This window comes from Mobula hypostoma, chromosome 1 (genome assembly GCF_963921235.1).
Source record: "Mobula hypostoma chromosome 1, sMobHyp1.1, whole genome shotgun sequence".
In the NCBI taxonomy this organism is placed as follows: domain Eukaryota; kingdom Metazoa; phylum Chordata; class Chondrichthyes; order Myliobatiformes; family Myliobatidae; genus Mobula; species Mobula hypostoma.
The window spans coordinates 38,552,143-38,578,959 of NC_086097.1; the positions used below are offsets into that span (position 1 = coordinate 38,552,143).

The 26,817-nt window shown below is 42.4% G+C and overlaps 1 protein-coding gene across 3 annotated transcripts in view; it reads right to left on the reverse strand.

Moving 5' to 3' along the window:
* ptpn21 (protein tyrosine phosphatase non-receptor type 21) overlaps nt 1-16,830 on the reverse strand; it is a 70,027-nt gene extending 53,197 nt beyond the window's left edge. Inside the window, exon 1 of one of the 3 annotated variants that reach the window (XM_063046853.1) lies at nt 16,694-16,830. The gene's annotated coding sequence lies outside the window, so the exon portion shown is untranslated. The other 2 variants (XM_063046862.1, XM_063046871.1) reach the window with 2 other exon arrangements.
* Between the last annotated feature and the right edge of the window lie 9,987 nt (nt 16,831-26,817).

The window sequence follows — 26,817 nt, forward strand, 5'->3', positions numbered from 1 at the left end:
AAACAAATCCTGCTGAGACAATAGGAAGTGTGAAGTTTGATGGACAGGTGATACCCCATCAGGGGGATAAAAATAGCGGGTTTGCTAAGGCACGGGACACACGCCACGAGACCCTGGAAAGAGCATTGTGCCCCCACAAGTTGGTGGAAGTTTGGAGGACCGATTCGCAGGAATCGGTCAGAGACTCACAGGGTGTAAAGGTACGATCGATGGGAACCTGGTGTGTGTCCGCCCTTGCCTGGGTGCCGGGTTCACCACTGAAGAACGATCGAATCCGGAACAGAGGGGTCACAGTCGGTGACCACAGTGGGATCAGAAGGCATCGAAAGGTTTGCCTGAAAACAACTGCATCTCTCACACTCTCTCTCTCTCCCCCCAATGGTACAACAACAGCGATTACTTCGAACTAGACTGAACTGAACTCAGCTTCACCTTAAGACTGACCATCTTACCCCTAGACTGCAACAGAGCTTGGTTGATTCCTATTACCCTATTTCTGTGTATACGTGTATACTATCATTGCTAACCTGTTACATTTATATCCTTGCGGTTAGTGTACTGTATTACTTATTTCTTTAATAAAACTTTATTAGTTCTTAGTAATCACAGACTCCAACGAGTGTTCCATTTCTGCTGGTTTGACAACCCAGTTATGGGGTACGTAACATAAGTGGGGATCTCGTCCGGGATTCTGAACGCCAAAATTGGGACTGGTTAAATTGATTGGGTTAAATTCCCGAATAAAAAAAAGGGCAAACAGCTGAAATGGAGATTGAGGAATTTCTAAAGGCGCCAACCTTGGAGGCATTAGAGGATGCCAAGAAATCAGAATTTGCGACTGTTGCAAAACGGTTGAGTCTTTTTAGGGGGAAGCAGACAATGAGGAGAGCGGAGATGCACAGAGCCATCGTTGAGCATTATGTATCTAAAGATGTGTTTCCCCACGGGGAACTGGAGGTGGTGTCTATGAGTAAACCTGGTGGGGAGGCGGTGCAACTGCAGATGGAAAAATTAAGGCTCGAGCATGAGCTCAGAGTAAAGCAGCTAGAAAGGGAAGAGAGAGAAAGGCAGCTAGAAAGGCAAGAGAGAGAAAGGCAGCTGGAGCGGGAAGAGAGAGAAAGGTAGCTGGAGCGGCAAGAGAGAGAAAGGCAGCTGGAGCGGGAAGAGAGAGAAAGGCAGCTGGAGTGGGAAGAGAGAGAAAGGCAGCTGGAGCGGGAAGAGAGAGAAAGGCAGCTGGAGCGGGAAGAGAGAGAAAGGCAGCTGGAGCGGGAAGAGAGAGAAAGGCAGCTAGAGCGGGAAGAGAGAGAAGCAGAAGGAAAGGGAGTTTGAGCTGGAGAAGTTAAGGGTAGTGCTAGAGAGGGGCCAAATGCCAGACCAAGGTGGAGGGTTCAGGGCCACCCAGGTTAGGTTGGTTCCATTTGAGGAGGCCGATGTTGATCGGCACTTCCTACGTTTTGAAAAAGTCGCTGCAAGTCAGGACTGGCCGAGGGATAAGTGGGCTGATTTACTCCACAGCGTGCTTAAGGGGAAGGCTCAGCGAGCTTACTCAGCGTTGTCAGCAGAAGATGCCCAGAGGTATGATGTGGTAAAAGAGGCTAGACTCAGGATTTATGAGTTGGTCCCGGAGGCATACCGGCAAAGGTTCCAGAATGTGAGGAAGCAGTGGGGCAGCACGTATTTAGAGTTTGCCCGTGAGATGCAGATGTATTGTGAGCATTGGTGCGCCTCGAAAAGGGGTCACTGGGGATTATGACAAACTGCTACAGCTAATACTGATTGAGCAATATAAAGGTTGTGTCCCTGAAGGTATGAGGCCCTATCTAGATGAGAAAGAGGCAGAAACCTTAGCCGCAACTGCTAAGTTAGCGGATGAGTACACGTTAACACACAAAGCAAAGTTTACCCCGAGGAAGAGCTACCAGAAGGGTAGTCGAGAGGCCGGAGAAAGTCCGCCGGAAAAGCCAGAAAGTAAGCGGGGGACTAGTGAGAAGGATAAGGAAGATGGGAAGCAGTTTGGTAGGAAGTCTCCTGGTTTCGTATGCTATAATTGTGGGAAAGCCGGCACATTGCATCCAGGTGTTTTGCCCCAAAGAAGGGGGCGGGGAAAGGAAAAACGACGACTCCGACTGGCTGTATTGAGCCGGCAAACAAACCGCTGGGGAGAAGAGGTCTGATAGAGTTCAGGAAGGGCGTGAGAAGTTTACTTCGGCCAGATTGGTGTCGGTGAAGGAGGGGTCAACCCCAGTTCCAGTACGGATCTGGCGAGACACTGGGGCTTGTCAATCATTGATCTTAAGGAGGGTGTTAGAATTTAGTGCAGAGACTGAGACTGGGGAGGTCAGTGTGATAAAAGGCATTGGGAAAGAGACTGAAGCAGTACCTTTGCACCAGATATACCTGAAAAGTGACTTGGTCTCCGGACCGGTCATGATAGGGGTGAGGTCCGAATTGCCGATGGAAGACGTGGAGGTCTTACTCGGTAACGACCTTGCAGGTGGAGATGTGTACCCAGCAGTAAAGCTGACGAGCAAGCCTGCCAGGACTGAGGACCCGCCCATGGATTCACAGGTTTATCCTGCTTGCGCAGTAACTTGACGCATGTCGAGAAAGGCTGCCGAAACGAATGTGGATTTAGCTGAGACGTTTTTACCAGCCTTGTACCAGGAGCGGTTAGAAAGTGAGATGAAGGAGCATAGTGGAGCGGAAGGAAGTGAGGTAGATTTATCATTAGCGAGGAAGGAATTTATACAGGCACAGGAACGAGACGAGGAGCTGATGGTTTTGACGGAGACAGCTCTCTCCGAAGCAGAAATAAAAAGGGAACCAGTGGGCTATTATGTGAAGGAGGGAGTACTGATGAGGAAGTGGAGACCAAGTGCCGTGCCTGCAGATGAGGAGTGGGGGGTGGTATACCAGGTGGTAGTGCTGAAAATTTACAGGGACGAGATTTTTAACCTGGCCCACAAGATACCCCTCGGGGGACATTTTGGGGTGAGGAAAACCGTCGATAGAATTATGAAAGAGTTTTACTGGCCGAACATGAGGAAGGAGATTATTGAGTATTGTAGACGGTGTCACATCTGTCAGGTGGTAGGTAAGCCGAACCAGGTCCTGCCTAAAGCGCCCCTTCGACCGATACCCGCTTTCGGGGAACTTTTTTCCCGAATAATTGTGGATTTTGTCGGTCCCTGCCCAGAACTGTGAGTGGGCGAGAGTATGTGATGATTATGATGTGCGCCGCCACCAGGTTTCTGGAGGCTGTGCCCCTGGCAAGCGTCAAGGCTCCCGCAGTGGTAAAGGCACTTGTGAAATTTTTCACTACGGTGGGGTTGCCAAGGGAAATTCAGTCAGATCAGGGGAGTGTCTTCACATCTCACACATTCCGATGGATGTTGGATGAGATGGGAGCAAAGCATATTTTGGCCTCCGCGTACCACCCGGAGTCTCAAGGGGCATTGGAAAGATTCCACGCAACGTTAAAGACCATGATTAAAACTTATTGTCAAGAGAACGCTAGAGACTGGGATGATGCCTTGCCTCTCTTGTTATTTGCTGTAAGGGACACGGTTCAGGAGTCATTGGAGTTCAGCCCATTCGAGCTGGTCTTCGGTCATAGGCCCAGAGGACCTCTGTCCTTACTGAAAGAGCAGTGGTCCAGCCCGACAGTACAAGTCAATGTGATTGATTATGTTTTAAAATTTCGTGAGAGGCTTAAAAGGATCTGTGACCTTGCCAAAGAAAATCTACGAAACTCCCCAAACAAAAATGAAACAGTGGTATGATAGACGAGCCCGAGAACAAGTGTTTCAAGTGGGCGACAGGGTCTTAGTTTTGTTTCCAGTGGTAACCAACCCGTTCCAGGCGAGATTCCACGGTCCGTACAAAATGATTAAAAAGATAGACCCTTTGAATTATGTTATTGAAACGCCGGACAGACGTAAGCCGACACAATTAGTGCATATTAGTATGTTAAAAGCTTACCATGATGAGAAAGCAGATGTAGTCGGTGTTATCACAAAAATAAATGAGGCTGGGGTGCCAAATGATAAGGGGAAAACCCATCTTGAGAAGATAAATATGGTGCTGACCAGATTGGAGAACTCTATTGTTTTGGCCAACTTTGCTGATAAGGTCTCTCACTTAACCCCTGAACAGAGCGAGCCGCTGATAAAGCTAATTAACCAGCATGCAGATGTATGTCTGGATGTCCCGAGGCGATGCAAGGGAACGGTACATGACGTTATTGTTACATCAGATCAGTCTATTAAGCAACACCCCTATAGGATGAACTTAGAGAAGGGTAAGCTAGTGCAGAAAAAAATTGAACACATGCTAGCCACAGGTATTACTAGGCCATCCAAATTGGAATGGACCTCTCCCTGTGTGGTTGTCCTGAAACCTGATGGGAGCATACAATTCTGTATAGATTACAGAAAGGTGAACGCCATCACAAAAACTGATGCTTACTCCATAATTGTAAACAATTGCATCAATAAAGTGGGGAGGGCTAAGTACATCATAAAGATCGATTTGCTGAAAGGGTACTGGTGCGTTCCTTTAACTGACCGGGCTAGAGAAATCTCAGCATTTGTCACTCTATCCAGATTAAACGAGTATAATGTTTTACCTTTTGGCATGAAGAACACCCCAGGTACCTTCCAAAGGATAATTAATTCAGTGATAAAAGGGTTAAAGAACGCAGAAGCTCATATTGACGATTTGGTGGTCTGGAGTGACACGTGGGAGGAGCACATGTGGCAGTAGAGGAACTGTTTAAACGGCTGTCTGAAGCCAACTTGACAGTGAACCTCGCGAAAGGTGAGTTCGGGCACGCTAAGGTCACATATCTGAGGTATGTGGTAGGACAGGGGCAGCTGACACTGATGCAGGCTAAGGTGCAGGCCATCTCTGAAGTTCCCATCCCGACAGACAAGAGGGCCCCGAGAAGGTTTTTGGGGATGGTGGGGTACTATCGGAAGTTTTACAAAAACTTTGCGGATATTACCCTCCCTCTTACTAAGCTCTTGCCGAAGAATGAGAAGTTTGTGTGGAACAACCTCTGTCAACAAGCCTTCGAGAGTCTGAAGGCGATTCTGTGTCACCACCCTGTATTGAATGTGCCTGACTTTTCAAAACCCTTCTCCCTAGCAACAGATGCTAGCGACAAAGCCGCAGGGGCGGTGCTGTTGCAGACAGACAAGGAGGGAATTGAACACCAAGTGGCTTATTTTTCTAAGAAGTTTAATGTCCATCAGAGAAATTATTCCACTGTGGAAAAGGAATTACTGGCAATCATTCTGGCATTACAACATTTTGAGGTTTATATTTGTCCAGCACGGAAACCACTGATAATTTACACTGATCACAATCCATTAGTGTTTTTGACCACAATGAAGGATAAAAACAAACGCTTGTTAAGTTGGAGCCTGGTATTACAGGAATTTGATATAAAGATAAAACATGTAAAAGGAAACGACAATGTGATTGCTGATTGTCCAGGTGTTAAAAATTTAAAGTTCTCTGTATTAGCCGAATAGCTGATGGCTACCTGTATATTAGGCGTGTATTTTATAATGTGCATTCATGCCTGTAATTTTTACCCCCGGTAAAAATTCTTTTAAGGGTGGGGGTGTCATGTGTGAAGCCAAGCAGAGCTGCAGAACTGATGATGCTAACGAGAAAGATAATGAGAGACAATGGAGAACCATTCAAAATACTAATGAGAGGAGAGAGATTAACGAGAGAGAGACACATAATTCAGTATGTGGCCTCTGCCACAGACAGTTTGCTTTGAACCTGAACTGTTCACTAACGAGTCCTACTGAGACAATAGGAAGGGTGAAGTTTGATGGACAGGTGATACCCCATCAGGGGGATAAAAATAGCGGGTTTGCTAAGGCACGGGACACACGCCACGAGACCCTGGAAAGAGCATTGTGCCCCCATAAGTTGGTGGAAGTTTGGAGGACCGATTCGCAGGAATCGGTCAGAGACTCACAGGGTGTAAAGGTACGATCAGTGGGAACCTGGTGTGTGTTCGCCCTTGCCTGGGTTCACCACAGAAGAACGATCGCATCCGGAACGGAGGGGTCACAGTCGGTGACCACAGCTGGATCAGAAGGCATTGAAAGGTTTGCCTGAAACCAACTGTATCTCTCACTCTCTCCCCACCCCCCCCAACAGTACAACAGCGATTACTTCAAACTACACTAGACTGAACTGAACTCTGCTTCACCTTAAGACTGACCATTTTACCCCTAGACTGCAATAGAGCTTGGTTGATTCCTATTACCCTATTTCTGTGTATACGTGTATACTATCATTGCTAACCTGTTACATTTATATCCTTGCGGTTAGTGTACTGTATTACTTATTTCTTTAATAAAACTTTATTAGTTCCTAGTAATCACAGACTCCAATGAGTGTTCCATTTCTGCTGGTTTGACAACCCAGTTATGGGGTACGTAACAAATCATTCTGTCGTCGATTTACTTGTGTTTCAGATCACTGTCCTGTTGCATCATCCAACTTCTATTAAGCTTCAGGTGATGGACCGCTACCCTGATGTTCTCCAGTAAAATGTCTTGATGCAACTTTGAATTCATTGTTACCCCAACAATTGCAAGCTGCCCAGACTCTGAGGTGGCAAAGCAGCTCCAAACCTTGATACTCCTTCCACCATGCTTCACAGCTGGGATGAGGTTTTGGTGCTGGTGTGTAGTGCCCTTTTTCCTCCAAACAAAGCAGCATGCATCTCTGCCAAAAAGTTCTACTTTTGTCTCTTCTGTCCCTCACATTGTCCCAGAAGCATTATGGAACATATGCAAACTTGAGACATGCAATGTTTTTTTTGGAGAGCAGTGGTTTCCTCTGTGGTGTCCTTCCATAAACTCCATTCTTGTTCAGTGTTTTTCTTTTAGTGGACACATGAACAGACACTTTAGCAAGTTCTAGAGATTTCTGCAGGTCTTTTGTTGTTACTCTTGGGTTCTTTTTCACCTCCTTTAGCACTGCACCTTGTGCTCTTGGTGTGACCCAGGGAGAGGAGCAACAGTTTACTGAATTTCTTCCATTTGTGGACAATTTCTCTTACTGTGGACTGATAAACACTCGGGTCTTTAGAAATGCTTTTCTAGCCTTTTCCAGCTTCATGCATCTCTACAATTCTTCCTCTAAGGTCCTCTGAAAGGTGTTTTGATTGAGACATGGTGCTCATTAAAAGAGCTTTCTTGAGAAGAGCAGGCTCTGTCAGTAACTTGACTTTGTGTGTCTCTTTTTAAAAAATAGGGCATGGCACCTCTACAATCCACACCTCCATCTCATTGATTGGAACACCTGACTCTAAATAGCTTTTGCAGAAGGTATTAACCCAGAGGTTCACATACTTTTGTGAACCTAAACTGTGATTGTTTAATAGTGTACTCAGTATTGATGAGAAGTAGTACGATTGTTTGTGTGTTTTTAATTTAGGCAGATCATGTTTGTCTATTATTGCGACTTAGATGAAGAATATCAGACCACATTTTATGAGCAATTAATGCGGACAAACCAGGTAATTGCAAAGGGTTCACAAACTTTTTTTGCAGCTGTACATTCAGTTTTCCTTTAGCTAATCCTCATCTCCGAGGCGTCACAGCAAAGCTGTAAGCTTCTCATTTTTGTTATATTCTTGGCTTATCACTACTTCTGGCTCAATTAGCATTTTCTGCAAGGTACAGAGGATTTGTTCAATGTTATAGCTAACAGTGCCATTTCCACACTCCTCATGATTTTTTTTTGCCTCTGCAACTATGTGTCCAACATTTATTTCTGCTGCTCTCCTCCTACTTACATAGTTTAAGTAGTTCAATTTCTGTCTTATGTTATCTTAGAACTTTTTATTTCATTAAAAGTTTACTTTGATTAATATCAACACCTAAATTATTCATTGATTTATAGTAATTCCTGGACGCTTCTTTAAAATCTCTCATTTTACAGGCCTCTTCTTCTTGGTAAGATCAGTCTTATCCCTTCCACTTGGTCACAGATAGAATATTTTTCAAGATTTTAGAAGTTTCAATGGAATGTACAAATCACAGTTTGTCAGTATTTACTTTCTGACAAACAGATACAGAATAAGAGTTCAAATATAGAAATGGGTAGTACAATGCTAAAATAGCAGACTAGCAGTCTAGACTTATAAAATTAAGAGGAAGTTCATATTCCACAGTAAAGCTACAATTACTAACAATTTCAATAACCTGATGGTCTGGGATCTGGCTCACCAGGCAAAGTCTGCCACAGTCTCTTTCAAATCAAAGGAGTCCTAGTTTCCATGCTTCTGTTAAACTCACTTGGTTAAACATCTTAAAAAGTGAATTAGGGAATGTGTTGGGGAGTTAAGGAGTTCTGAAAATTCAGCATCAAAATCCCAAGCATACCAGAGCTTTACTTTAATAAATAAACTTTTAAAAAAGACAATTTGTCATATCACCAAATTCCAGCAAAATGCAATTTAGTTTATTGGTGTCCTTTGATGTAGGAAGTATACCGACCTACAAGGACACTCATCCACAGCAGTATGGTCAACTTCCAATTGTTTCACGAAATGACTAGCGGCCATTCAGTTAAATAATAACTGGTAAACTGAAAGATGCCAGAAACTTGGTTCAGTTATACCAAAGATCAATGGGGAAAGGCTCCATAGAGGTTGAGTTGAAATGTGGCGGGTGGGGGGGGGGAGAAGAGAGAGAAATAAATACAGAATACTTGTAAAATTAAAAATTGTCACGTTGGTATAACATTAAACTTGCATCTTAAATCATATACGAGGCATGCTATATATTTTTGTATGTGTTCTGCATTATACATGTTTTATGTCTAAGCTGGAACTTAAAAAACATTCCTATTGGTTCCATTCTCCCACTTACTTTCCTGTGATCAATTCTCTCACTTTTGTCAACACCACTCTCTTCAATTCTCCTGTTCGCCACAGTACACTCAAGACAATTTAAGATAGGCAATTCACCCACCAACCAACACATTTGTGGGATGTGGTAGGAAATTGGAGCACCGAAAGAAAACACTTGCAGTCAGAGAGAGAGAATGCTCTCACTCACACAACAGCATCCAAGATCAGGATTGAATCCAGGTTATTGAAGTTGCGTGGCAACAGCATTAACAGCTGTTCCACCGGTTGGCTCCTTAAAGTACTGCACTAGACACACTGTATTATCTCATACACTAACTGCTTTTGCCAATTTAATTTGTACAAGCTCTAACAAAAAGGCTTAAGTCCCCCTCATTAATTGCACTATCATTGCAACAATTTTATTTTTTATAATCATCTTTCTCAACAGTGATGCTGATGATAGGGTGCTTATTAACCATATCTACCTGCAGTTCTTGCTTTCCGTATTCTCAGATTTCCACGGATTCTACCTTGCTTTTCCTTAGCTAATACAACTTTTTGGTGATGCCCTTGCACATCATAGTTAGGGATTATAAATGCATATTATTGCTTTAATTGTCAAATACCCTGAAATAATTAAATTTGAACCTTGGTTGTTAGCAACCAAATCTCTTAAATCAAATAGCTAACAGCTATTAAATCAAATCTACTTAACGCTGCATTCATTCACCTGTCTTATTTCAAAGCTTTATACATCAGAGCAAGTACTTTTTATTTCAATATTTTTCCTTAAAACTAATCTTTATTCCCTTCATACTCCCCCCTACCATAGATACCAAAGATGCAGGTATTCCAGCACCAGGTGAGCTAAAACAGGTGTGGAGTCAGAGATAGAAATTGGCTGTCTTGTGATGGCTCATGTGATTTGAAATTTATCCCAGGATCAAATTACATCATGGTTGCAAAGAGGTTCAGTTTCAGACACCTGCCTGGAAACAGGATGAAGTCAATGGTGAACATTCCACAGATAGAAGCCAGAGGCAACAATTCTCTAGATAATTCAGATAGTTCAATATCATAGCAAGAGTGGAAGTCTTACTGTAGGGCTTTAAACAAGCAATTCAAGTTCAGGTTCATTGCCATCTAACTGTAACTGTATACAACCAAACAAATAATGTTATTTCAGACCACAGTGCACCCACATATATCACACAGCTCACAAAACAAAATATTACCATAAGTTAATAAAATACAATTCAGATATGGGTGTAGTGCACAACACAGGTAAACAATAAACAGCTCACTGTCTTAGTGACAAAGACCTCAGTGGTGGCAGGATATTCATTAGTCTCACAGCCCGAGGGAAGAATCTGTAACCGTCTGGCAGTCCTAGTCCTGATGCTCCTATCCTCCCTTCTGATAGTAGTGGGTCAAAGATATTGTGAGATGGGTGACAGTGATCCTCAACAATGCTTCAGGTCTTTCCTCTGCAATGATCCTGGTAAATATTGCACACTGGGGGGGGGGGGGGGGAGAGAGAGAGCAAGAAGAAGGGAGACCCTGATGATCCTCTCGGCAGATTTTACTGTCCTCTGTAGGGCCTTGCAGTCCATGCAGTCCAATGCCTTGGACCTTCCATACCACACCACGATGCAGCCAGACAGGACACTCAAAGATACTCCTGTAAAAAGATGTTAGAATAGAGACAGGGAGCCTTGCATGCCTCAGTCTCCTCAGCAAGTGTACATACTGCTGTGCTTTCTTGACTCATGAGGTGGTGTTGTGGGTCCAGCTTAGACTGTCCATTACATGCACACCAAGGAACCTCATGCTCTTCACACTCTCCAAGTCAAAGTCATTGATGTGCAAAGGAGAGCAGTCAACCTCTGCCCTTCTCAAGTCCCTGTCAAACTCAGTTTGTTTTTCTCGCACCACTTGACAAGCCTCTCTACCTCCTCTCTAAATGCCATTGCTGCTGATGAGGCTAATTACTGTTGTAATCATCAGTGAACTGGATGGTGCATTTGGAGATGAATTTGACAGTGGAGTCACAAGTCAACAGCAAGAACAGCAGTGGGCTAAGCACACAGCCTGGAGGGCATCAGTGCTCAGCATGATGAAGCTCGAGATGTTGCTGCTGACACAGACAGAGTGGGGTCTTTCCGGGAAGAAGTCCAAGATCCAGTTACAGAGAGGTGTTGAGACCCCACAAGAAGAGTTTATCCACCAGTCTCAGGGGGATAATCATGTTAAATATTGAGCTGAAGTCAATGACCAACATCCTGGTGTACGAGGCATTGTCTTCTAGGCGGGACAGGACAGAGTGATGGGCCGAGGATATGGCATCATCAGTGGACCAGTCTCAGTGGCTGGCGAACTGGAAGGGGTCCAATGTTACAGGAAGGTGCAATTTTATATGACCCATTACCAGCTGCTCAAACCACTTCATGATTGTTGAAGTCAGTGCCACTGGACAGTAATTTTTTTAGCCCAGTTACCATCACTTGGGTGGGCACTAGAATGATAGTGACCGTTTCAAAGAGATATTAAAGATGTCCATTAGCTGGGCAGCAAAATCCCTTAGCACCTGACCAGGTATGTTGTCTGGCTCCACAGCTTTGCCTGGGTTTAACCCTGGCTAGGACCCTTACATTGGCTGTGGCCAGAGAGGGTGCCTATTCCTCAGGGAGGAGAGGGTGCGTTCCTCAATGTCACATCATTCATTGCATCAAATCATGCATGAAAGGATGAGTGCCCATCAAGGAGGGATTGCCATCATTGACGTGCAGGGTAGAAATGCATACCTATATTTAGGAGATGAGAACAGGTCAAGTACTTAAGATGAAAGGGAGGATGAAGATAGTGGCTTGCATCGAGACAGCAAGCAGTTTAACTGAAGAAAACAATGACAAGAAATTTACGGGGCAGAGAAGGGGCTGTGGCATTTTAGCAGAAAGAACCACCATCAGTCACGGAGGGAAGCTGGGTTGTTAGTAGTTTAGTTGCGTAATCTCACAGAATCAGGAGAAATATCGCACGAACAAAGTAAAGCCAGAGAAACATATAGGGAAATGGTAGAGAACCTAAAAAAATGTTCACCTAACCGTGAGATCTTTGGATTAACTGAGGTACAATAAGCTCATTGCTTATCGTATCCAACAATAACAGGAGACCTGTGCAGGAAGAGTCTTTAAAGTAGAAAAGCATTTGCACTGGGGAATTTCCATTCTCTTGACCTCGGAGGTCCAGGTCCAGCGGTATGAACAGTCGTCACAAACTGGGGTCTTTCTTGGTTGTAGTAGATGGCCACAACTTCTTCTGTGCCTTGTCATGTCCTTTGCTCTTCATTAAGCATTGCAGAATCGCCCTCCCTGCCATTGGATCTCATCCACCCAGTCTCCCAGAGATGACCTCACATACCAGGAAAGGCATTTCCCTATATAATCATAGGTGATTATATTACTATGATTATAGGAACAATATAATCATAGTAAAACAGATCAGGCGTCAGCTGCTTTTGTGTTAAATGATACATTATAAATACAAGTTGCTTCTATTCTGGCTTCACACTAAGTGCCATGCAAGTCCCATACTCAAAAAAGTATGGAGGTAATAGAGTGGCTTCAAATGCAATTCAAATATTTAACCAGAAGTTACAGTCTGAAAGTAGCACTGTTGCCACTGCCTGAAAAACAGCAACATAGTCAATACCCAAACAATTCAAATAAAACTTTAATTCAGTTTCAAGTGTCATGGTATTTAAGAGACTTAGAAATCCAGAAGATACCTCTCCCCCCGCCCCCAACTCAAACTCTAACATTCAAGATTATTAAATTTGTTGATGACATTTATCAAGGTGTTTGGGCACACAGAAAATGTGATGCTGCTTAGAAGAAAACAGCTCATTAAGGCTCCAAGAATACACAAAGGTTTTTATGCTGCATGCAAGTACAAATTTCAATAGATATGATCCCTTACCTCATACACACTGCTAACTAATTTAATCAAACTTTTTTTTACCACATCCAGAAAAAAAAACAGAATCACTGCAATGTTTCTTTGAGGTGCTTTTAAAACAAGAGGTATTAGATAGACCACATTGAAAACTACCTGCAAGCTTTGAGCAATAATTTTTCCCATCTCTACTAAGTGTCTAAAAAAGGTTTGGAAAAAAAATTAAGTTCTTGGATCTCTTTAAGACATAAATTATACCATAAATTGTGCACATTCACCACAACATTAAAACTCCAAGTACATGAAACAATGTTATGATATCTCATTCATTGGCTGCATGCAAAATGCATTCTTTTCAATGTGACATTTGCCATTCAGCTTTCGAAGATGACCATAACAAATGAGATCTGCAGCACTGAATAAGCATAGCTAATCAGATTTAGAAGCAGGCAATTGAACCTGTATTTATGAAATGAAGCTATACAATTTGGACCAGTTCAGCACCAGCCATCAGTAAAAACAATGCAATTAAGCACAATTTAATCAGAGCCAAATTAAATTAGACCAATAAAGCAATCAGAAAATATAACCAAAATGTTTTAAGAGTTTTCACTAGCAGTGATCAAGCTGAGCAATATTTCCAAATAATAATCAAAAACTGAATTTGCAGGATTACTCTCTATAGCAGCAATTGCTTGTCTTTTTCCCAACAGCATGGAACACAACAAAAAAAGTAATCACATTTAGAAGTTGTCACGAAAGCATCACCAACCATAGATATTACTGGTTGCAACAGGAGGAGAAAGCAGAGTCCAGATTAGATCAACTGAACGCCAGTATCTGTCCACACAGAAGGGATCATCAGTACATGCCTACTGAAACCAAGTATTTGAAGAAAATAAAAATCTGATACTTAAAGCATGCAAGTATCAATTAAAATAGGAAGATGACTGTTTCCTTTAAATATCTGCACTGTGTCTCCATGAAAGAGTATCTTTTCAAATCAAAGTGAAATCAATAGCATATGTAACGTAAGTTGTAAGGAAATGCAAACCTCAGAAAATAAAGGATGAGATTCAACAGAAAATCTTAGGAGGTGCCTGACCAACTGGGCATTTCCAGCACTTAGTTTTATTTAACATTTCTGGTAACTACAGCATTTTGATTTCAATTACACATGGTTTTCCATTACACACACCACCACTCCAATCATTCCTTTCTCAAAGAAATTGTTTATGTTCAAGATTACATCTGTACAAATAAATAATGAATGAAAAAAAAAGCCTGCCTGCTTTGTTTTTGCAGATTTTTTGTTTAAAAACTGTATCCTTTCAGAGATTTAGTGACTAGAACCTTCTGGTGTGAAGATGTAGCCTTACCTATCAAAAACCAATTGAGATTCAGAAAGCATGTATTTCTCAGAAGAAATACTCCATATGAAACATGCCCATAAGCTCCTGCGTGATATTGAAGTTAAAAATGAATCTCTGCCATCATTAACAAAACAGTGAGATTCCACGTCTAACTTCAATATTTAACTTCTGATAACTAAATATTAATATGAATGCAGCCCCTAAGAATTTCAAATTGACATCGTTTACAAAACTTATAGGACATTAGTGAACCATAACAAGGTCACTGTGTCTGATATGAACAGATTAATAAATCCATAAAAATATCATCTTAAATGTCAACACACAAATTTGTACTTTTTCAGAATTATAAAGAAAACTTACTTTGGGTAAGTGCTAAAAATTATATTCAATACATCTTCAAAAATGATCACTCAAATTCCACTACGGAGCATAGCTCTATGCTCCACAACAAAAACCTGAGTTTAGGATTTGACAAGAGTTTCGGCTTTCAAATATAAACATTGAAAGCAAAGTAGCAGCAATGCATGCAAAGCATGATAAATAACCTTAAATTCATATAACTATAAACTGTCCAATTAGATAAATGGATACTGCAGAAAATTTTGAAGCCAAGAGTCTCACAAGCTCACAAGACAGAGCAAGAAACAGTTCCAACCAATGCAAAGCAAAATCAAAGGTTAAAGATGTACTAAAGCAGAACAAGTCAGAAGAAATTCCTTCTTACTGAAGGATTCGAAGAATCTATTTGGCAAACATTTCAAGAAGTCATTTGATCCATCCTCCCATCTTGAAAGAGCCATATAATTCAGTCATATACCCTCCATTACTCTGGAAAGTAGTTTCCAAATACATCTTTTTGATTATCATTGAGTCTACCTTTCATTTTCTTTCTAGATAATGTTTTCCAAAGGTTAAAACCCCTGAAATAATATGTTGCACGAGTTTCCTCAAACTCCTCAACTAACCTCATTCTTTCAGCAAGTATTTTAAATCATCCCAAATAACAATGGTCATTCTTCCAAAAGTAACATTTCAGATATACCTTAAACATTCATATTGTTTCAAATTAGCAAAAGATGAAGGTAGGACTTTAAGCTTTTTTTTGTGTCCAACAAAATATGATAGAGATATGCAAAAGGCTTTCCCAGAAAGTAATAGAGGCAAAATATTTTTAAAAACAAGGATCTTGAAAAATAAAATGGATTGAGTTTTAGGATCTTTCAGGATGAATTAACCTAAATTAACCATGTAATCTTTTATTCTCAACCTCTTTTGTTATTTCCTTGTTTTAAAAAAATAAATGTTGTTGTATAATCTTTCATAAATTTGTGATTAACCTGGATCAAACTAATCACAGCAGATATGATCTAGCTGCAAACTTGTGTGCTGGAAATTCTGACATGTGCACAGTGTTCCAATAAAACTTTAAGCTATCAAAAGTAATTTCAACAATTTGAAATTCAAAATACCTCACAGGCATAGACATTAGTTTGCACTGCAGCTCAACTATATTTGTGCAACTTTTGCCAGAACATTTATAAAATAACGATTTGTTTAAAAAAAAACGTCCAAAAAGTTCCAGTGAAATGGGCAAACAACAGGAATTCTGCAGATGCTGGAAATTCAAGCAACACACATCAAAGTTGCTGGTGATGCCAGGCAGCATCTGTAGGAAGAGGTGCAGTCGACGTTTCAGGCCGAGACCCTTCGTCAGGACTAACTAGTGAAATGGGCATTATCTTGGGCATGAATAATTATGGATTCTTGTTAAAACACAACAATCTGGTGATTTGTTTTAGTACATATTTAATCTCTTTCTGTGCATATAAACAGGACAACTAGTAATTTCATGTAATTTTTCCTCAACTTGGGGAAAAAAAACAAACCTAAGACGTACATGAATTTCACATGGTGGCAATTTTTGAACAACACAGCAGTGCAGATTCTAACGAAGTAATGAGACGAACTATTTAAAAAAGCAGTTTAAACGAAAGCAGAATATAGTTAACTTTGCTGGGAAAAGCGGCAACGCAATCCAAAACTATTTGTTTCTATACAACTTGGAAAGGGGGTGGGGCGGGGGAAGAGGGGTTAAATTCGGGCGTGGAGAATGCAGTAACAGGTGCGACCTTTAAAGAGTGTTTACTGAGAGTGCATAAGTAACATCGCCAAGCACGCAAACAATGTGATGGCTAAACAACAGGGCTCATATCGGTCAGGAAGTGTTGTGCACAGTATCTGGCAACTCACTCCGAGTGTCATATGAAGTCCAAACACCCGACTCCGGACAATACAGCAAAAAGGCAACTGTTACCACACAACGAAGCTCCGTGCCCTCGGCCTGGGGTCACCTCCGACCGAACGCAATCCCTACCTACGGTAAAAGGCCACAGTAGCGGGGTAATGCACGGGCGAAGACTACTGTCAGCACAACTCCGGGGCGAAGACGAGAGCAGCAGCAGCGGCCCTTTACCTTCCTCGCGTATTGCCGAAGAACCGCTGTCCTGGCCGGGTCCTCCTCGCCCCGCTCACCCGGCAACCGGGCTCCTCACCGTCGCGGGCTTATTGTCCCTCCGCACCGACCGCACCGGTGCAGCGCGCGCCCTTCCGCCGCACTACTTTCAGTCCCCGCGTTATTAGCGGCCGCTCGCGCTGGTCACCCCGAGGGAGTGAGAAAGCGAAGTGGGCTGTCAGTGGGCTGCCCCTCAAAATGTATTGCTTTATTATAAAATGAAAAATAAAGCATCTCTCTCACTTTTTTTTATATAAAAAACTACCGGTGTTAATCCCAGCCTTCTTAGGTGTGAAGTGATACTGAGGTGCCTGTGATGTGAAAGGTCCATTACATCAGGCACCTGGAATGTTATGTACAGAGAGAATGCATGGCATGGGACAGCTGGCCGCAGCGCTGTGCTTGAAATCGAGCTGCTGTCGCAAACATATTTAGCTCGTTTTATTTAATTGCTGTTCTGCTCGTTCCACCTACTTCATTGCCGGCGCATATCAGTTTAACTTTAGGTTGGAAGATGTAAGCGGTTCATTGTCCCCAAGGGATTCTTCGCTGCAGATTACTTCGGAATTCATTCTTCAACTGCTTTGTACTTTATAACTCCAGTGCATGCGGTGGCAAAGCAGTTTGTGTGTAAACCGAGCATCCAAGAATGCATGAAATAAAAGAAAGTTAGAATTTATATTCCAAGGCTTTAATAAAATTGTAGGAAAGAGATTTAATAAGGTAATTAATGCATTGGAGGGATTTGATTGAATGGAGGGATTAGTGCAGTGACGGAAGGAGGTTCCAGTATGCCGAGCTGTAAGTTTATATCAAATTCCGAATCTTTGCTTTTCGCTTTGAAAACCGCAGATGTATTACGGTCCAATCTTGCAAATTTTATCTTGGAATTTACTGTTACAGCGCTGAGTCAGTTTCATGGCAATAACAGTATACGTACATTCCCAATATCAGATAATTCTGGATAAGCAAACATGAGAAATAGGATGTAGTTGTTACACAGTCATTCAAGAAAACTTCAATTTACATACAGACTGGACAAACCAAATGAATTCATCTTCTGACTAATTGCAGCAGATGTCTGATTAATAATATTTTTTGCTTATTAATTTTTCATTACTGTTTCATATTTTTTGTATTTGCACAGTTTGTTTTCTTCTGCACTTTGGTTGAACTCCCATTCTGGGTGATCGTTCATTGATTCTGTTCTGGTTATTATTTTATAGATTTAGTGGGTATGCCCACAAGAAAATGAATCCCAGGGTTGTATGTGTTGACACGTATGTCCTCTGATAATAAATTTACCTTGAACTTTGATGATTTGAGACACTTTTCCAGATCAAAATGTTGAGGAACTAACTAAGGGAAAGTCCAGCTTTGATCTACTTTGATGTAATGAGACAAGGCAGATCAATAATCTTGGGTTGGAAAGTTTTAAATCAGTGTTGAAAGAGATGCAATGCAAAGTAAACTAAAGTATTCAATCTAAACAAAAAGAACGATAGAAATATGAGAGGAGAGTTGGCTTGCAACTCCTCAGATAATCAACAATTCACATTCTTTTGAAGCAATTCCTGGACAACACTCATTGCCACTTGCAACAAGAGATGGTAACCTTGATATTTAATAGAATTGCTATCTCGCCTTACTCCCAAACCCTTTGACATCCTGAGAGTCCCTCAGTGAACAAAACCTGAAATTGGACCAAATATGTGAATACTTTCACAAACAAGAGAAAATCTGCAGATGCTAGAAATCCGAGCAACACACACAAAATGCTGGAGGAATTCAGCAGGTTGACATGGTCTGGTCCCTGAAGTCCGTATTCCGGTTCACAGTCCGGTCCATCAACCCTTGCTCCAGGTTTTCCTGTCTACCCTGTTTCTGTTCTTGTTGAGCTCTTATTGAGGCAGCTGATGCTCGTTGGGGCTGGCTGGATAAATACCTCCAGAGACCAGGTCGTGGCTGCTGGATTGTTCTTGTCCTTACTCCTTGTATCCCCTCCTCTGCCTTCTGTTTCCTCGCCTGAAGCCCTGCTTTGTCTTGCCGGTAACTCTTGCCTCACCTGAAGTTCTCGTCTCGCCTTGCCTTGCATTGCCTGAAGCCTTGCCTTGTTTTGTTGGTAACTCTCGCCTCGTCTCGCCTGCAGTCTTGTCCTGGAGCCACCCTGTACCTAGCTCCTTCCTGTCCCTTGCATCCGCCCAGGTAAGCCAGGCCGTCTTGCTGTTACCTGCGGTTGGTTCTGTCCCTTCCTGTCCCTTGCTTCCATCGGGTAAGCCAGGCCGTCTTGCTGTTACCTGCGGTTGGTTCTGTCCCTGGCCTCCGTCGGGTAAGCCGGGCCGTCTTGCTGTTACCTGCGGTTGGTTCTGTCCCTTGCCTCCGTCGGGTAAGCCAGGCCGTCTTGCCGTTACCTGCGGTTGGTTCTGTCCCTTCCTGTCCCATGCCTCCGTCGGGTGGTGATCTGCGCCCTGCCTAGCCTCAAGCCTGAAGACTCCATCCTCCTGCCTAGCCTCAAGCCTGAAGACTCCAGCCTCCTGCCTAGCCTCAATCCTGAAGACCCCAGCCTCCTGCCTCCTACCAAGCCTCGCCTCAAGTCTCTAGCCTCAAACCTGAAGACCCCAGCCTCCTGCCAAGCCTCAAGCCTGAATACTCCAGCCTCCTGCCAAGCCTTGCCTCAAGTCTCTAGCCTCTAGCCTCAAGCCTGAAGACTCCAACCTCCTGCCTCCTGCCAAGCCTCGCCTCTAGCCTCAAGCCTGAAGACTCCAGCCTCATCCAGCCTGCCAAGCCTCGCCCTTGCCTAGTTCTGGGGTCCAAGACAGAGGCAAGACCCAGGTACTGAGGCCTTGTCCAGTCTCTGGCTCAGAGTCCAAGCCTGGGCTCCTAGCTCTCTTGTTCAGTCCTGTTCCAGGTTCCCGGTTTTCGTGTCTATGTCCTTGCCCTCAGCCTGTATCCTAGTCCTGTCCTTAGTACTTCAGTGTCTGTGTCTTGCACTTGGGTACGTACCCAGCCACTGCCTTATGACACAGGCCAGGCAGCATCTATGGAAAAAAGTATATCTGAATACTTTGACTACAGGAGCAGATCAAAGGCGAGATGTTCAGTGAAAAATATCCTACCTCTTGTGTCTCTGACGTTTTTTTTACCATCTACAAGTTACAAAAGGGATATGACATATTTTTCTCAATCTTCTCAATTTTCCAGTATGTGTGCAGCTCAAATAACACTCAACCTTTGACACCCTGAAGGACATTGCAACCTGCTTGGCAGGAACACATTCACCACCATTATAAATCAAATTATTGACACTGGAGCGTTATGGTTACATGGTGTGTACTATCTACAAAATATACTTCAACACTTAGCAAACATTTTTCTACAGTGTCTCTCAAAAGATGTGACTGACCTCTGCTATTAGAAGGACAAAGGCAGCAAATGCATGGGAATTCCTCCACCATAAAACTCTTCCCCATCTGGAGATTGACATACATTTTTTGTCCTTTATCACTGATCAGAAACATGGGGCTCTTTGCTTAAGAGCAAAATTAAAATATTCTTTCAGTACCATTTTAGAAGGTACCACCTTCTAAAGGTAAATAATGCATGGGCATTAAATTCTCGTTTTGTCAGACCCTGGAAGAAGTTTTTAAATTTTCTCAGGTAATTAGCTGGGCATAAAATGCACATCCAAATTCCTCTTCTTCTTTGTCATTTTCCTCCTAATCCTCAGTTACTCATCACCTTGCTGATAGCAAAGGCTGTTTCCGATTCTGGCAATATCATGCAGCATGGAACAGACCATGATTCAATTTAGCAATCATTCTGCTGGAGAGTTTCTCTGGGGCATGGGAGTTTTATTTCAGCATACCAATATTCATTCTATTTTAGTTTGCAGCGTGGTTTTCAACATTTGTATCCTGTGTACATTTAGAAGGGGATTCGTCTGGCGTAATCAATCATGTTATTAAAGAGTAGTACTTACAATCTCCCCCAAGCCACAGTTTTAGTAATGCACCAACTAATTAATCCGCAGGCTTTGGTGCTCATGGTTATAGACCTGCAAGGTTTGAGAAAGGAGAATCCCATCTGGCTGTGGTTTATGACAGTTGTAATGCAGTGGCTGAAAAATGTATGCAAATGTTTGCAACACACGCTGGAGAAAGCTGCATTCACAACAAGATTGCATGTTCCACTGCTGGTAGTCCCGGGAAAAGAGAATGACTCCTTTTAAACACAGAACTTCCATGACTTTCTTCAGCAAAGTTCCAAGATTAAATATCTTAAAGTTTAGCTTTATTTGTACATCGAAACATGCATAGTTTGCATCAATGACCAACACAGTCCAAGTATGTGCTGGGTGCAGCCAGCAAGTGTTCTGATGCTCCCACGCCAGCATAGCATGTCCAAACTTACTAACCCTAATGTGAAAGTCTTTGGAATGTGGAAGGAAACTGAAGCACCAGAGGAAACACATGTGGCCACAGGGAGAACTTGCAAACTCCTTACAGGCATCCGTTAGTCTTGCGAGACCATGGATCTGCGCCTGGCAAGTCTTCACCCTCCAAGGCGCAGGCCTGGGCAAGGTTGTATGGAAGACCAGCAGTTGCCATTGCTGCAAGTCTCCCCTCTCCACGTCACCAATGTTGTCCAAGGGAAAGGCATTAGGACCCATACAGCTTGGCACCAGTGTCGTCACAGAGCAATGTGTGATTAAGTGCCTTGCTCAAGGACACAACACGTTCCCTCGGCTGGGGCTCGAACTCACAACCTTCAGGTAGCTAGTCCAATGCCTTAACCACTTGGCCACATGCCCACACTTACAGGACAGCGACAGGAATTGAACCCCGTTCTTCTGGTCTCTGGCACTGTAAAGCATTATGCGAACCGCTGTGCTGCTGTGCCTCCCTCAAGTTATGCGGTATGTTGAGAGATGTTACGAAAACCTCTCGTCTCATATAACCTCATTGTCAAGGTCTCCATGTCAGCCACTGTCACAAGGTCATTGGTCCATCAAAGACTGCAGTTGTAGCTGCAAGAGTTGACGTATTTCAGCGGCACCATCACAGGGAAGTGAAGATTCCTTGACAATTTCAGATGAAGAACCACTGCCTAAACACCGTGGGCAGGTAGAAACTGTAAGTGTCCTCTCCATTTCCAGAAGCCTGGCCTGCTCTGTGAAACCTCTGTTAATTCCCCTATGCTGAAGTCCAAGATGAAAGCCGACTAATCTACCCTTGCCGGGGGAGGGGGGGCTGATTTGATTAGAAATCTTAATACATGAATGTATGCACATATACACAAACGTACTTTCTGGTATCTAGGATGGTGAGGTGAAGGTGCTTGAGATCAAATACATATATAACCTTTCCTGGTATGTGCTCAAAAAATTAGCAATTTTGATCAGTTCTAGGAAGACCAGAATCTTGTAATGCTTTTAAAAAATTAGAAACTTTTAACTGCATTAAACCTTGTTACAGTCATTACAAGAATTTTAAGAAATTAATCAACAAGAAGCCTCTGGATAACCCTTTTAGCAGCATCATTGGAAAATGTTTCCGTTGCCGAATGCATGTTCAGCTGAGGTTAAAAGGGGATCTTAGCTGCACAGCTGATATTGAGCTTGCAGGCTAATTGTTGGCATGATCTGCCCATTTTGCAAATTTCTGGTGTGTTTTCATTGTTTAAATGTAAGCCCCTCTGCAAGATGAGATTTGGCATGATTTTTCTCACTAATGTGTGCATAAATTACCACAGCCATTCTGGTATATTATATTAACTATTCCCAGAAATTACAGCTTCTGGCCCATGTTTTGTGCCAGAGGTGTCTGGAAATATTCAGCCTATTTCCTTGAAAATTGAAAAAGAACCACAGATGCTTGAAGCACATCCGTGGAAAGAAAAAGTGTTAATATTTTTAAAAGACTTATGTAATAGATTTCCAAACCAGGATAGCATTAGACATGGAAGGAAAGTGTTGGTATGCACTATAAAACCACTGTATGTCATTACTGATGGAATGCATGTTTAGAATGGTATATGGATTACTAATGTGGTTCACTTTGTCTTGGATGGTGCTGAGCAGACCATTAGAGTTGCACAACAGGGATATGGAGGGGTAAAAGGTGAAAAGGCTTTGTTTTTTTAGTTGAGTCACTGCCTGCAGGATACTTTGTCTTGAACTTTGTCTTGTTGCCACTATACTTATGTGGTGGAACCAGTTGAGTTTCTTGGCAATGGTGATCCCAGATGTTGATGGTGTGGGATTCAGTGCTGGTAATGCCATTGCCTGTTAAGGGTAGGTGATTAGATTCTCTGTTGTTGGAGATGGACATTGCTTGGTACTTTTTTGGAGGGGATGCTACCTATTATCTATCAGCTCATCACTGAGTGTTCTCTCACCTTGTTGCGAGCAAACATAAACTGCTTTATTTGTGAGAAATTGTGAAGGAATTGAATGTTGTTTTATCAATGATAAACATCCTCACTTTTGATCAAATGAGGAAAGGTCATTAATGAAACTGTTGAAGATAACTGGGCTGGGCACAGCCCTTACAGTGGATGCTCTGGCAGTGAAGTCCTGAAGCTAGGATAATAGACCTCCAAAAATCATAATGATTTTATGATGTGCAAGATAGGATTTGAACCATTGGAGTATTGTCTCCTTGATGACCATTGACATCGGTTTTACCAGAGCTCTTTCATGACCCAATTGGTCAAATGCTGCCTTGGGCTTTGCTTCCAGATTATCTCAATGCCTTCTGTGCTCACTTTGACTGTCAGAACATGGATAAACCATCGTGAACCCCCACATCCCCCAATGATCCCATGACCTCACTCTCTGAAGCTGACGTGCGGGCTGCCTTCAGGAGGGTGAATCCACGGAAAGCATCTTGGCCGGACGTGTTACCTGGCTATGTACTAAAGACCTGTGCTGACTAATTGCCTGGTGTGGTCACTGAGATCTTCAACCTCTCGCATCAGCAGTGTCTGCTACCCACCCGCTTCAAGCAGACTTCAATTACACCAGTGCCCAAGCAGAGCAGAGTGACCTGCCTCAATAACCACCGCCCAGTTGCACTTACAGTACATCCACAGGAAAATGCTATGTGGTAAGTTGTTGTAACCAATTTTATTTTGTCTTCCATGATGCTGATTACAGTACTAGCATTTCCATCACTTAGGCTGTAAGGTTAAATACACTTGCACAACAGAAAATGAACACAGTACAAATTAAAGCCTTCAGACCAAAAAGCATACATTTCTATTTTGCTCAAAAATACTAAGGGGTAACTTGACGTAAATGTTTTAATTTTATGCATCCTATGATGTAGGATGTTTGGAACCAGTATTATGTGTGTGATCCCTAAATTATAGAAGATCCTTACCAACCATGTCATGCTCTCTTCTCACTGTTGCCATCAGGAGGAAGGTACAAAAGCCTTGGGACTGGCACCACAAGTTTCAAGATCAGTTACTGCTCCTCAACCATCAAACTCTTGAATAGAAGGGGATAACTGCACTCACTTGCCCCATCGTTGAAATATTCCTATAACCAATGATCTCACTTTAAGGACTCACATTATCACATGCTCTCATTATTTATTGCTACTTACTTATATCTGCACTTGCAGAGTTTGTTGTCTTCTGTACTCTGGTTGACCTTTCATTGATCCTTTTATAGTTACTATTCTTTAGATTTGCTGAGTATGCCCACAGAAAAATGAATCTTACAGTTGTATTTAGTGACATATACTTTGATAATAACATTTACTTTGAACTTTGATCTCCAGGGCATTCATTTCACTTCTAGAATTCAGCTCTTTGGACCAAGGCTATTAGGAGGTCAGGAGCGGAATGGTAATAGTGAAATCAAATGGGCATTGATGAACAGGTTATTGGTAAGCACCATTTGATGGTTCTTTTCATGATACCTTGCATCACTTTGTTGATGTTTGACTGTTTGGATGGTAACTGGCCAGAATGAAGTTCCCTTGTTTTATAGTGAGCATGTCATATCCGGGCAAATTTCCAAGTGATTAGGTAGATGTCAGTTTGTCTAGAGTGCAAGCCTTCAGCACTATAACCGGGATATTGTCTGACCCATTGTCCTTGTTGTATCCAGCGCTCTCAACTGTTTCTATATGTCATATGTAGTTGACGTATGGAACTGGTTGGAGACTGGCTTCAATGATGGTGGAGATCTCGGAGAAAGTCAAGATGGACCTTCTATTTGATATTTCTAACCAAATCTAGTTTACACAGACTTCAGCCCTACCTGTAGCATTCACTGATAGATCTCTCATTGAAGATTTTTAGAATTTCATCCTCCTCAATTATAGATGTGGTAGGATCAGAGATTTAATCTAATCTGTTGGTTGTAAATTTGCTTCACTCTATTGCATGCTGCTTTTGCTATTTAGCACACATCTTGTATTACAGGTTCATTAAGCTGGCATCTTACCATTTTTAGGTGTGTATGATATTGCTGCTGCATGTACTTCTGAAAACCCCATGAATCAATAATGATAACCTGGCTTGATGGTAATATCAGAGTGAGGGATACAGATTATGGTGGTATACATTTTCAGCATTCTTAATGTTTCACCTAATGGATGTCCAGTTTTGTGTTGGCACATCAGTTTTGAGTCTGTCCTATTTAGGACAACTGTAGTTCCACTACTACTACTATGTCGACTCTAGGGGGCCGGCATCGGGCAATACAATGTAAGTTGTTCTAGATAGACTGTGTCATGATCACTTCATAAGCAACACTGACAAATGCATCTGCACTTTCTCTGTAACACCATATCCTGCATTGTTTTTGCTTTTCCCTTCTACTACCTTGATGTAATGATATGATGAAATGATCTGAATAGATTGCACGCAATATTTCTTGGTACCTACATGTGACAATAATAAACCCATTTAAATTGGTAAGGACATGATTTCAGGTGGGCCTTGCGTGTTGGGTCACTGACTATCTGCTTTAAATATATCCACGGACTTGGCCTCCACCGCAGTTTGTGGCAGAGCATTCCACAGATTCACTACTCTCCGGCTAAAAAAAATCTTGCCTTCCTCTGTTATAAAAGCTTGCCCTTCAATTCTGAGCATGTACCCTCTAGTTCTGGATACCCACACCAAAGGAAACATCCTCTCCACATCCACCATATCTAGTCCTTTTAACATTCGATAAGTTTCAACGAGATCCCCCACCCCCTGCTTTCTTCTAATTTCCAATGAGTACATGCCCAAAGCTGCCAAATGCTTCTCATTTGTTAACCCCTTCATTCCTAGAATCATAGACATGAATCTCCTTTGGACTCTCTTCAATAACAACACGTCCTTTCTGAGATATGGGGCCCAAAACTGTTGCCAAGTACGGCCTGACCAATGTCTTATAAAGCCTCAACGTTATTTCCTTGCTTTTATATTCTATTCCCCTTGAAATAAATGGCAACATTGCATTCACCTTCTTTACCACAGACTCAACCTGTAAATTAATCTTCTGGGAGTCTTGCACAAGAACTCCTACGTCCCTTTGCACCTCTGATGTTTGTATTTTCTCCCCACTTAGATAATAGTCTGCACTATTATTCCTTTTACCAAAATGTATTATCATATATTTCCCAACACTGTATTCCATCTGCCACTTTTTTGCCCGTTCTTCCAATTTGTCCAAGTCCTGCTGTAATTGCATTGTCATGAGAACTTGTGTGATTACGATATTTTTTTCAGAATAAAGAGTAAAAGAGAGGGAAGTATGGATATCGGACCGCTGGAAAACGACACTGGAGAGGTAGTAAGGGAAACAAAGAAATGGCAGATGAACTGCAAAGGTAGTTTGCATCAGTCTTCACTGTTGAAGACACCAGCAAACTGCCAGAAATTCTACCGTCAGGACAGAAGTGACTGTAATTACTATTGCTATGGAGAAAATGCTTGGAAAGCTGAAAGGTCTGAAGATGGATAAGTCACTTGGACCAGATGGACTCCACCCCAGTGTTCTGAAAGAGGTAGATGAAATGACTCTGACATTGGTAGTGATCTTTCAAGGATCACTAGATTCTCAAATGGTTCCAGGGGAT